This window comes from Myzus persicae, unplaced genomic scaffold (genome assembly GCF_001856785.1).
Source record: "Myzus persicae strain clone G006 unplaced genomic scaffold, MPER_G0061.0, whole genome shotgun sequence".
Classification (NCBI taxonomy): domain Eukaryota; kingdom Metazoa; phylum Arthropoda; class Insecta; order Hemiptera; family Aphididae; genus Myzus; species Myzus persicae.
The window spans coordinates 143,481-156,153 of record NW_019103952.1 but is presented as its reverse complement, the minus strand read 5'-3'; the positions used below and the strand labels follow the sequence as shown (position 1 = coordinate 156,153).

The window sequence follows — 12,673 nt, the reverse complement described above, 5'->3', positions numbered from 1 at the left end:
TATTGTAACCTATATTTATATTTTATTTTATGATTAATTATACATCTTAGAAATAACCAGATGATGGACCATGGACAACGTCCGAAACTGGTAGTTACCTACCATTTTTATCTTTATACAATAATACTCAAGGCTGTAACCCTTACATTTATTTTAATCATGCTATTTACAAATACAAATAATTGTTAAACTTTATAAATAGCTTTTTTAAATTTTAATTAGGTTTGTACTCCAAAAAAAAAATATTTGACATCTTTGTTTTAAACAAGAGTAAAAAGAATCTACATTACATTTTCAATACTTACTTTTTTCTACTTATATAGCACCTATATATATTATTTGTATAGTAATAACTATAATGAACAGGTCCGATGTAATTTATTCAATCATTTGAACCTAACTGCTCTCATAAATTTATCAGCAACTTGCCTATCAAGTATAATAATAGTAAAAGCTATGGCATAGTAAAATACATTTTGAAATAAAATTATATTATTAAAATATTATAAACGTCCCATATACCTAAGAACAATTGTAGTAAATATAGTAATCATTCCATATAATTTATCATTAAACTTGAATTTAACTGTTCTATTTCTAAATTGTAATGTTTTAAATTTTAATTCAACATAATATTGTGTTTAGAACAATATCTTAACATTTTCAAATAATACTAAAATAAACTTCGATAATTAAGTACCTATATAAGATTGATATTTTTATAGTATAATAATAAAAAGTATTGATTTTTTTATAACTGGGGTGTCAAAAATGTTACTGTATTTTTTTGTTATTCTGTGAAAAATCCTGGAGTTTCCAATAAAAATCTTTCGAGGATACTAATAATTTGATTTCCAATATCTGTTATGTTTATACCTATTATATAGTATTATTATGTATGACAGATAGAAGAATTCAATTTTTAAAACACTACTTTTAGTAATTAATACAATAAGTCAATAAATACATAATTTTAATCAAATTGTACTTAGTTAAAATACATGTTGATGTTCCTAAATTAATATTATTTACATCATAGGTATAATGTGGATAGAGAAGAGGGGCAGTTGCCATTCTGACAGTTTATAGCGGGGACAAGATATCGTTTAGTGTCCCCTATTGTTTTAACCTCTAAATTGTAATTAATTGTATACTAAACACTTTTTGTTTTGTTTTAGAAAGCATTATGATTAAACTTGAATATTATTATTGTTCTGTGTATGTTTAATATAATTACCTACCTAATAATTAGTAATTGAAGTATATTTATAATGTATAGGTGCACTTAAAGCAGTTGTAGGTACACATTATAATATGGATAGCATTGACTTGATATATTTTCACTAATTTTAGTATTTTACAAAACTTCAAGGACTGCTGAATAGTGTTTACAATGTTTCATGTATAAATTCAATACTGATAAATTATTTAAGTAGTAGAAGGGCCGTCTCCACCTCCCCGGTATATTTTTAGACACAATAAGTAAAAAGTGTGTATTTTTTCCCCCTAAAATATTTACTCAAGATGTTATACCTATATTATAATTATTGATAATATTTTGGCTGAATGGTGGTCACCACTCGGCCCTTATAATAAATTATGATGGATTTTGGTGATTGGGTTTTAATTTCATTCAGAATCATGATGGGCTGTTTATGATTTTTTTTTGAGAAGGTGGATTTATATATTTTTATATTGACCTCGATCTATAATTTGACAATTTGTAATTTAATGTATTTAAATTATTTAACACTAGCACAAGACGAAAAGCTTGACATACCCCACTCCCACGGGAACGCCCCCAATTCGTAATAATAAGGTTCAATATTATTTTATATTCTACACGTGACATTGGTACTTATGTCTGTTTGGTCTTTGGTAATATACCAATGCTCACGCCTAATACCTATAAACGTGTCACATTATTGATTATTATTTCTAATTAATTACTTAAATATGTATAGTAGGTACCAACCTATACCTTGTGAGTTGTGGGCACAAAACGTGGAACTAGTGGGCGGCTCGATTGATACTTATATTGTTGCTACAATGCTATATCATAAAAATTTAGTTTTATCGATACGCAGATACCTCATTAAATTTTTTTTTTACTTATGTATTTTAATATACTCATTAAGATGCTTATGTACCTACCGATTAATTTAAATACTAATAACTAATAGGTAATATTAACGTAAAACAATATGCTATACCTGACACCTGAGCATAATAAATTAATAAATAATAAAAATATAATAAAAGCTTTTTAACTTTTAAAGATAAACTTTCAGATGTATAAATATTAGGTTTCTTTTACTGATTTAAAATCCAATAATTATTTACTTATTATTATTGTGCAGGCAATACTAGTATTTTTTAAATATATATTTGAAAGGCGTTCGAATAAGCAGCATACATACTGTAACAAAGTCTTATTTAATTTGAATCAATAGGGAAGTTATTTGAATATTTGATATAATATTATGAGCCAAATTGTGACCGGCACGCGGAAGAATCATAAGTCTAAAACTTTATCAGCATTCAGCATCTATTCAATATATTCTACTGAGACAATTGAATACCTATGTAATGCGGATTGCGGATTGCGCAGTTCAAAATCAATATACACTCTTTAAGCTCGTTATACTTATAACTAAATACCAGTGGATAAAATTCGAAGGGAATTTTTGAGAATGCTTGGGAACGACTGGGACTTGGAATCATTGAAAAAGGAAGGGTAACAAATTACTATTTATCATTTTATGATATCGAATGGTGTAATTGAATAAGATATTCAAATTTTTGACTAAAATATAAAAACTGAAAATTAAAGGGTATAAGTTGTTAAATGTTATTTTAAATTTTAATATAGTTTAATTTTTAAAAATGCATTATAATAATCAAAATGGTGAGTAAATAAATTACATTGTGGAAACAAAATATGAAAGATGCATCATCATACCTTTGTAAACTAGTAATCTCAAGATGTTAACTGTTAATATTGAATATTCAATTAAAACGATTGACGTTACAAAAACTCGTAGTTAATAATTAACTTTAGTTAATAATAATTATTATTGGTAAGTGGTAAATCACTAAATCATAACATCTACGTGGTGCTGATCTCAGCGGTTTTCCATAGAAAATCAGTTATTCCGTGGTTATACACTGACATCTGTACACTGACACATCATAACAATTAAATACTAAATATCTATGTATAACTTGTATAAGAGACTAACTCCGTTCACCATTAATAGTTAAATTATAAAACATTGGAACGATTCACATTAACTTCATTTACTGATCAATAATTATTTCGACATGGTTACTTGTGTTATAAAATATAATTGAACTTAAAATTATAAAGTAAAAAATTATTTACAAAAATATACGTTAATTCTTTTTATTCCCAAGAATGATTCCGTTCACACTAGAAATTCCAGGACATTTCTGGGAGTACCTACATATAGGGCATACTTATGCAATATGCAAAACTGATTTTACTAATTGTGATTATATAATGTTGCGATCAAAATTAAATTGTATTTACATTAATGAGCCGCAGTGGAATACATTTGACTTTTGTATTTATTGCATAATGTTGTATCGATGTATTTATAAGAGTTCAATAGATTGATAATTATTATAACATGAAAATGTGACAAAATAAACGTATTTGATTATATTCTTTCCACATTAAAAGTAATCATTATTATAAAATACGTAGGTACATAGATTTTCTTACATGTAATTTGTAATTATAATAATATTGTTTATGTTAATAATTGATTGTAAAGTACCTACCTATATAACTATTTCAAAAAAATATAAACAGGTACCTCTCATTTAATATTTTATACTTAATACATTTTGATTTATATATACTTCCAGTTAACATGGGATAGTTATTAGTTATTAGTTTATTACTTAAAATATATTTTGTATGCAAAATGAAAAATGTAAATAATTCTAGTGTATTAGAAATTATTTACATGCATATAACACTTAATTGATTTTCATTTATTATACAATTGATATTTTGTACTATTATAAATTATCGTTATTTAGGATTTTTGGTTAAATGATTTTAAGCTCCACCCACATGTCAAGTTATTTGTGCGATTTTTTACAACTTTTTTAATTGATACCTCTAATCACCAATTACCTATTGAGTATTGTACTTACAAAGTACCTATATATATTTTATAATAAACTTTATTATTAAATAACTACCTGTCTACCTGTCCACCTAAATTTTATTACACGTTATAATTTATAATATTAAAAAATAATAAGTGATTATTTTTATTATAGCCAAGATAGTAATAATATATGCATTTCTACATTGCTATTGATAGATAATTCTTCGTATATTATGTATGTAAGTATGTAACACTGTTATAATTTATTGAATAGGTGCAATTTATCACATTGCTTAGATGTTTAAAAATAATTTGTACATACTATGCATAATATACTATACTCAGTAGGAGTATAGCATAATAAGTTAATTTATACAATAGGTTATATTATACATGTTGGTACCTATATTAAAAAATATAGGGTATTTAAATTTTGAGCAATTGTCTGTACAGAGCAAGGTTAGCTGAGAGGGTAAGAACTGCTCTTACATACACACACACAAACACACAATAATTGTCTAGAAAATTAAAAATTAATTTCTTTAATTGTTAACAGATTAAATTTAAACACACCTATTAAAATATAACTTTTAAGCGGTTAGGTATGCATTATTATCGAAAAATATATTATACTGTCTTCTACATGATGTATAGAGTGATTATTTTTACTACAATTACTAATATTATTAGTCAATTTTGTGATATAATATATGAAAAAAAAAATGTTTTTATTTATAATTTGGATTATATTTTTTTAAATTTGTAGTTTACGAAATAAACCGGCGACAAAGTGCACTTATTGTGCTTAGATTATTTACTGTTACATTTTAGTCGAGTACCCAAAATTGATTCTATTATGGATGTGAACATTGATGATCTAAACAATGCATGTTTAGTCTACATTTATCGATAGGTAGGGTAATGCTAATGAAACAATTGAATGTATATTTTGGTTTAAACTTTAAACAAATTGTTTAGTACATATAAATCTAGGCTCTCTTTATATGCATTTTAAGATCACGTAGGGGCACTACACCCATAAATTCATAATTTATTCTATTTAATCTATATAAATATCTAAAACTACTTACTAAAACATAGAATACATGGATATTATAAAAATCAAAAACTGTTCACAGTGACTGGGAGGTCAGCAATTCTATTTTTATAAGTATAGTGGGTTACGTATTTTGAAATAAATTTTAAACATAAGTTATTATGATTTGATAGGTATTTACTTCAACATTTCAACGTATATTCTAAACAGTTATCATGGTTATGACCCCGTGGGTGACTGGTACGAACACAACAATGTCCGCAGTAACACAAAATATGATTTAAATTTGTAGTTTTTATACGGTTTGATGTCTAACGCGAAAGAACTGTGCAAGTAAAATAGGTTTGTAACGCATCGTCAAAAATGCTATTCATATGATGTTTATTAAGTATAACGACATCTAAAGGACTTGAATCAGACAGTCAGTTTTCAATAGTAATTGTCTTCCACCTATTTGTTAAAATTAATTATTTTTTAAGAACATTGTTTTTGTTATCAATTTTATTGTTGTTGTTATTATTATATATAAAGACTAATCGAGCGTCTAATTTGAACGTAAATATAAAACTCGCTCATTAGGTTCAATAAGTAATAATTAAAATAGTAAGTGCAGTCAGACGTAGCAACATAGGCCAGACCTGTATCGAAGCACATACGAATTGCAAGACAACTATACTTACATTGAAATACTGCACGTGCAGTAATAACTGTAGCGCAGGTATCAAGTTTTCAGGCTGGTAGCCGAATAATCATTACATTAATTACAAATAAACTCAAGCTAAAATATGAATAAAAATAATGATGGAAAAATTCTAAACATATTTGTTAGGTAGGTATATTATATAGAGAATAAGAGAAATATGGCTTTAAATTTCTGCAATCCACATCATCCTTGCAAGTGGGTAGAAGCATATTGCTTACTGTATCCTCTATTCTAAAAAATAAATGACTAAATTGTTATTATTAATAGTTTATTATAATGATTGATGCTATAATCTTATAATTTCTTATTGTATTCTTTCTATACTTCAAATCAGCAGATCAGTATTTATTTGTTATTTTTATTATATTCTTTAATTAATTTTTTCCTTCTTATTTTAAATTTCATCTTGATAAGTATCAATATTTCATATTTCATATAGATAAGCTCTACGATAAGAGGTATTAGGTACCTCAGTGTAAAGTAAAGCCATTAATTGCTTGTACGTATCTATTCTTTTTGATGTACATTTCTACACTCACTATCAAATAAAACGAATTATTATTATATTATAGTTTGTGCTTTGTGCGATGTATATTGGAACGAAAAATGAAACGTTGTTGCGTGAAGTAGTAAAGAAAAATAAGGAAGTTTAAAATAAATGCAACTAAGAACGATTATTAAAGAGTCCATATTTTACTTAAAAATTAGTCATATTTGTAAAAAACTTTAAATTTTTTATATCGGCTACCGAGAGGGACTATGTCAGAGAAACAATAAGAACAGTGATGGAGTTCAATCACGTGACAAGTTGTCATTTATAGGTATTTAATGATTACTATAGGTACATACCAGCGCAGAAAAAGACAAGAATTTACGCTGTACGAGCTTTAAATGATAACTGCTGCACATGTATAGTTGGTGGAATGTGTATAACACAGCTGATTATTTTCTAAACATATTCCTAAACAGAGCGTACAGGGCACAGTAAAGAGACTTAATCGGCGCTACTAATTATTGTGCATAATTAGTGTGATGACACAGGTATATTATTATTATAACGATAAAATAATTAAACGGTCGTAGACTTTATTCGAAATAATATTGTACTATATATATACGTTGTACCATATAATAATAATATATTATTGACCTTTTCTCGATCTGTTGCGCACCGGACCTGTCGTCGTCGTCTTCGTCGTCCGCGATCTCATCGGTCATGTACGGGTCGACTATACCGTGTCGTGATCTCTCGTTCGGGCGGGTGTGCGGGCGGGGGACGGGGGCGCGGGATAAACTCGGCGATATCAATCGGCGGCCGCGGACAGAGATCCGCGATAGCGTCGAGCCGTGGACGGCGGGTTGGTAGTCGGCTGTCGTCGAGCTGCCCGGGAACGGTGCAGGCCGTCGGTATTTGCGCCGCGGCAGTGACAGCGCGAGAAACGACCGCCGTGGTGCGACGAACGTGCACAGTAGTAGGTACGCGCGCGCACTGCTTGAGCACTATATCGAGCTGACGGCGCGGCGGTTGCGTGTAAGTCGGACGACCGTTGCGGGCGGTGTGTGCGCGCGCGACAATCGGCGCTACGCAATATACCGAGTTAACGCCGGTACAGCGGCAGCAGCTGAGTTGTACGTACTCTCGAGCGCGCGCGTACGTATTAATGCCTTGTGTGTACGCTCGTACGACGCGCGCGCGCTCGCGTGTGTTCAAGCGTTATTGGTCACGGCCGTAGCGCGCGCACCTCCGCGCACACACGACGTCAAATATACGGCGTGCGTGTCGCCGCCGTGCCATACACATAATATACATAATATATTATTATTATTGTTATATAATTCCACGAAATAAAAATATATAATAATAACCATTACTACCCGCCGTAGTGGGAATTAAAACAACAACTGGTCTTGAAGAATATCCTACTTACCGGGGTGGTAAACACGAGGTACTCACCCCAAACAGGTCGTGTCGGAAGGGTCTGTTTCACAATAAATTATGTGCATTGCGTGAATATTATAATAAGATAAACATTATTATTATTTGATAGTATTATTAATATGTGGGGGTAGCTAAATTACAAAATATGTTGAAATCTCAAGTATGAACCGAAATTAAAACGTGTACAAATCAAATGTGTAAAATTACTACTAAACAATCCACCAACCCACTCAAAATGCTCCTTGTTATTGTCCTGGTATCTTTGGAGTCCAAAGAATGCTCAACATCCGCATCTACTCTAAAGCTACCAATGAAAATACCACAATAATATCTAGTTTAAATCCATCCTATTCGTATTTTGAAAAATTTGTTTTAATACAGTTTGAGTTTACGTCATTAATTTTGTATAAAATATACAATAATATTTATACTATCATATCTACTATAGCTTATCAGTAAAATATTTACTTTTTTGAAAATTCTCTTTTCCAAAAATGTAACCCTCATTATGCTGGTCTAAATGTTATACAGCTCAATTTTTTTTTCGATTAAACCAACTTATAAAATCGTATTATACATTTTGATTCGTATATTTATCTTAAACTTAATAAACTGTTCTGAGTTTTTTTAATGTTCAGACGTAACGGTAATATTATACTAAATAGTTTTTCATCAACAAGCTTTTAAAGTTAAAACGAGTCTGTGCCCTTAAAATTCGTCTCGGTGCTTAAACAGTTAAGCACCCTTAATATATTTTATAGACTATTGAGTCCATGGACTATTATAGCTGCAACGACACCTGAATATCGACTTCAGCGCCATCGACTGTCTGATATAAGACACCGATATAACAATTTTGCAATATTTTTTTTCCCCTTATTAATAATCAACGATGGTATACTTAAAAGCACAAAATGTAACATCTTTATTATATCGCTACTACTGTGTAGCGGAAAGGATCGACTAACAGAGCTACCGTATTATTATAATATAGTAGCCGTATGTAGGTAGCGGTCGCTGTGTCGCGAACCGTGTGTATGCGCGCGCCTGGGACCGTATCGATGGCAGCGCACCGAGCGCGACTAACGGACATGCGCCGTGTCTCAGAGATATATGTACAAGGGTTGTGTGTGGGTGGTGTAGCTGCGGGGGTGGTTTACGCGAACTCTAGAGCCATTTACGCCGGCGTCTGTCGGCGAGTGTGTGCCGGAGGGTGGGTGCACTCCACGAAAGCGCGAGTTAAAATAACATTTACGCGTCTGCATAACATAATAATATATGCACACACATATCCACGTGATTCCCATCGTGACTCGCTACTACTACTTCTACCCCTACTACTTATGTATATATACATGATACATAATATAATATCATAATGTACAATTTGCAATAATAATTGTATTGTAACCGCTGAGGTGGTTATAGGTATAATTGAGGCGACCAACGCACGATTTTCTGCGAGAACAATATCATTAATATTAATCAGACGCATAAATACCTAAATGACGTATTAAAACATTGCGTTCTTGGATGTTGGTCGTTTAAATATTTATGTAAATATTTTTGTAATTCAGTACAAAAATAATTAGGAGATATAGTCTGAAATATTATAGGAAAAATGAAGGTACGTGTACTACATTATACATCCCTCCGAGATCACTTCAAATAGAATACTATAAAAAAGAACCAAGTGTGGCTAGGTGAGGCGGTGAGGGGCGGTTGTACGCTCAATCTGCGGCAACGCTCTGAGCGTACGTACCGGCCATCGTTGTTAGCACTCGGATGGGTGACCATCCAGGTTTTTAGCAAAACATCCTTGCAACACATACAAACGTGTTCCAATCAACCGTCCCCCCCACACAGTACCAGGCTAATGACCTTAGTAGTTGAAGTCTTAATCAAAAAAAAAAAATAAATAAAAAGGTTAGGTTAGGCTATAGCTACTAGTAATAATCGCTATTATGAGTACCTACGGGATCCTCGTATTGAGTATATTATAATAGTATACATATTATTTAGACATATAGGTAATCATGGGGGGTGCGGTCGAATCGCACTTATTTTAGTCGAATTGCATTTGGGCTTAAAAAAGGGAATGGTCGAACTGCACTCGGGTAAAAAACAGGAAGTGGTCAAACTGCACTTGTGTACTAATTGTATTTTGCATAGGTCTACATAGACACATAGTTCACGCCATACGGTGTACAATAAAAGTATTAATCTTATATGCGTTATCTAAATGGCACTAACTTATATATAATGCTATTAAATAAGTACACCGTAGTGTTCTTTTCGATTCACAATATTTTTAACGGGTTTTCCATTTTAATTTTTTTTTTTTGAACGAGTGCAGTTCGACCACTACCTGCTTTTTACCTGAGTGCAGTTAAACCATTACCTTTTTTTCAATCCAAGTGCGATTCGACCATTCATTTGTAGGTAATAAGTGCAATTCGACTATCCCGATCATGGGTACTTGACTTTCATATCAGTCATATTTTAAAATGTACTTTTCCATGAAATTCAATTTTAAATCAAGATTATTTTTAAGTATAGAGATAAACAGTTCAATTTTCGTCGTCGCGCCGAGCTGTTAAAAATGAATAATACAATTTATAAAATAAATTTCTTAGTTTTGGTATAATATATTGTTACTAAAGTTGTAGGTATATAAGGTATAATTACTTATGATATACCTATCGGTCACCGTATCTAATATCTATTGTCTATTTGTCGAAAATCTATTAAAATCAAGATATTTTATTAGACTTTTCGTAAAACAGAATATTATCAATAATCATCTTTCAGTTCATAGGGATTATCTTCAGCAGAATGAATTTTAACATTATTATACCTGTAATCAATAAATATAACTTCAATAATTTTATACTTATTTAAACACAATCTGAGTTTGAACTGGCAAAGTGGTTTTTTGCTTATAAAATATTATAACTAATTTTAAATATAGTTTTATCTAAATATTTAATTTTATATTGTATTATTTTACATTAGACACATTATTATTGATATTATTATGATAATGTAGGTAAGTTATGTTTTATAATTGTATGTATAATAGGTTAATTTAGTTTAAAAATTTAAGATCTAAAAATAATATTTATTCAAATATTTTTATTTTTATTTTGTACAAATAGGTACGTCCGATAAACAAATATCTAGATTTATCTTTTCTTAATACATAATACACCTGTTTTCAAACGTATACATAACACTTTAAAAAATAGGCAGTTAGTTCCCATCGACTATCATTATTTGATTAGTAGCTCGCCGATAAACATTTAAACATAGATTTATCACTTGTAAATTATTTAAGTAAAAAAGAAGAAAAACTATTAAAAATTGTTTTGAAAGTTTGAACACATGTCTTTTTAAGTCCATTTCCCAATCAACAAATTACCATACTAACGCACTGTTTTAAATATAGATGATCATTTTACGCATATTCCATTGTACAATACCCACGTAATTTCGTCCTTCTATAAGTGCTAATTTGAGTAACGAAGTTCAAACAACAAATTCCCCGGAAAAAATAATTTTTCCAAGTTAGAAGTTAAGTTACTTTTTTTTTAAATACACCTTTTTTTATTTATAAACATTTTTATCTAATGGGAAAATGACAAAGTTTCGGCAAAGTATTAAATTAATAACAAACGCACAGACTATATTATATTTATAAAATAAACAACTATAAGATTATAATGTATTATAATTCAATAATTGTAGGTACCTTACATTTATAAATAATGGACATTATTACAAGAAATGCTTATTAAATTTTAATAACAAAGTTTTTTTCAAAATTATGATCAGCTATAGATCCTCTTTTTTCTAATATAATAATAAACTAAGTATCTTAGAATATAAAACGGCGTAATTTATTATGACAGCACAAAACAAAAATATACCAATCAAATTTTAAGTTTCGGTACGTATATTATGAAATAACAAAACCAGTACCACGCTCAACGCAACGGATTAGTGATTGATTACAGTGACTAATGACTTAAATTAACAGTTGGAACTTGAAACCCTCATGGTAACACCAGTTGACACGAACTCTACTACATAAGCAGATATTAAGATTGCAGCAATTATTTTTTCTTATTAACCCATATAATATTATATCACTGTAGAGTAAAGTTTGTACTTAGTAGTAACACACGACTGTGTTGGCGATAAAAAGTGATAAGCTATAACGGGGATGCTGTGTATAATGAATCTAGGAAAAAAAAATCCCCGGAATAAAAACCCCCGGATAAAAATTCCCCGGAAAAAAAATCCACAGGAAAAAAAACCCCCGGAAAAAAATCCCCAAAGTTATACCTAATTGTTGGATACAACTGTCTAAAATAATAATTAATAATAATAAAAATATATAAAATTTGAATGATAACTATTAGGTATAATATTATTTTGATCACACAGCTAGATTACGCAAAAATTAAAAATAATTATGATAATAATGAACAAAGAGATGTCTAAAAAAATAATTAGTAATAAAAAACAATATATAAAATTTTGAATTACACTGCGCATAAAATAAAAATAATATCTTTACATATAATAAAAAGTTAATCGGTTCTCTTGCTTATGTTATTACTCACAGCTGTCAAAAATTAAAAACTATACGTAGATAACGTCTTTATGTGTCGATAATGCGATTAACAGCTATTATGCATTCTGGACTCAAACTAATTGGTCAGTCGGTAATCGGTATAACATCGTAATCTCATTTATTGAGAGGACGCTACACCGACATATTTTGTTTGTCTCCGTTTAGGATGTACAATTATATTATATAAGAA

The 12,673-nt window shown here is 29.9% G+C and overlaps 1 protein-coding gene across 2 annotated transcripts in view; it reads right to left on the bottom strand.

The window, feature by feature from the left end:
- The window catches only part of LOC111036799, a 29,155-nt gene extending 21,590 nt beyond the window's left edge, over positions 1 to 7,565 (bottom strand). The window contains exon 1 of one of the 2 annotated variants that reach the window (XM_022318993.1): positions 7,056 to 7,565. The gene's annotated coding sequence lies outside the window, so the exon portion shown is untranslated. The remainder of the gene's footprint in view (positions 1 to 7,055) is intronic. The other variant, XM_022318992.1, reaches the window with a different exon arrangement.
- Between the last annotated feature and the right edge of the window lie 5,108 nt (positions 7,566 to 12,673).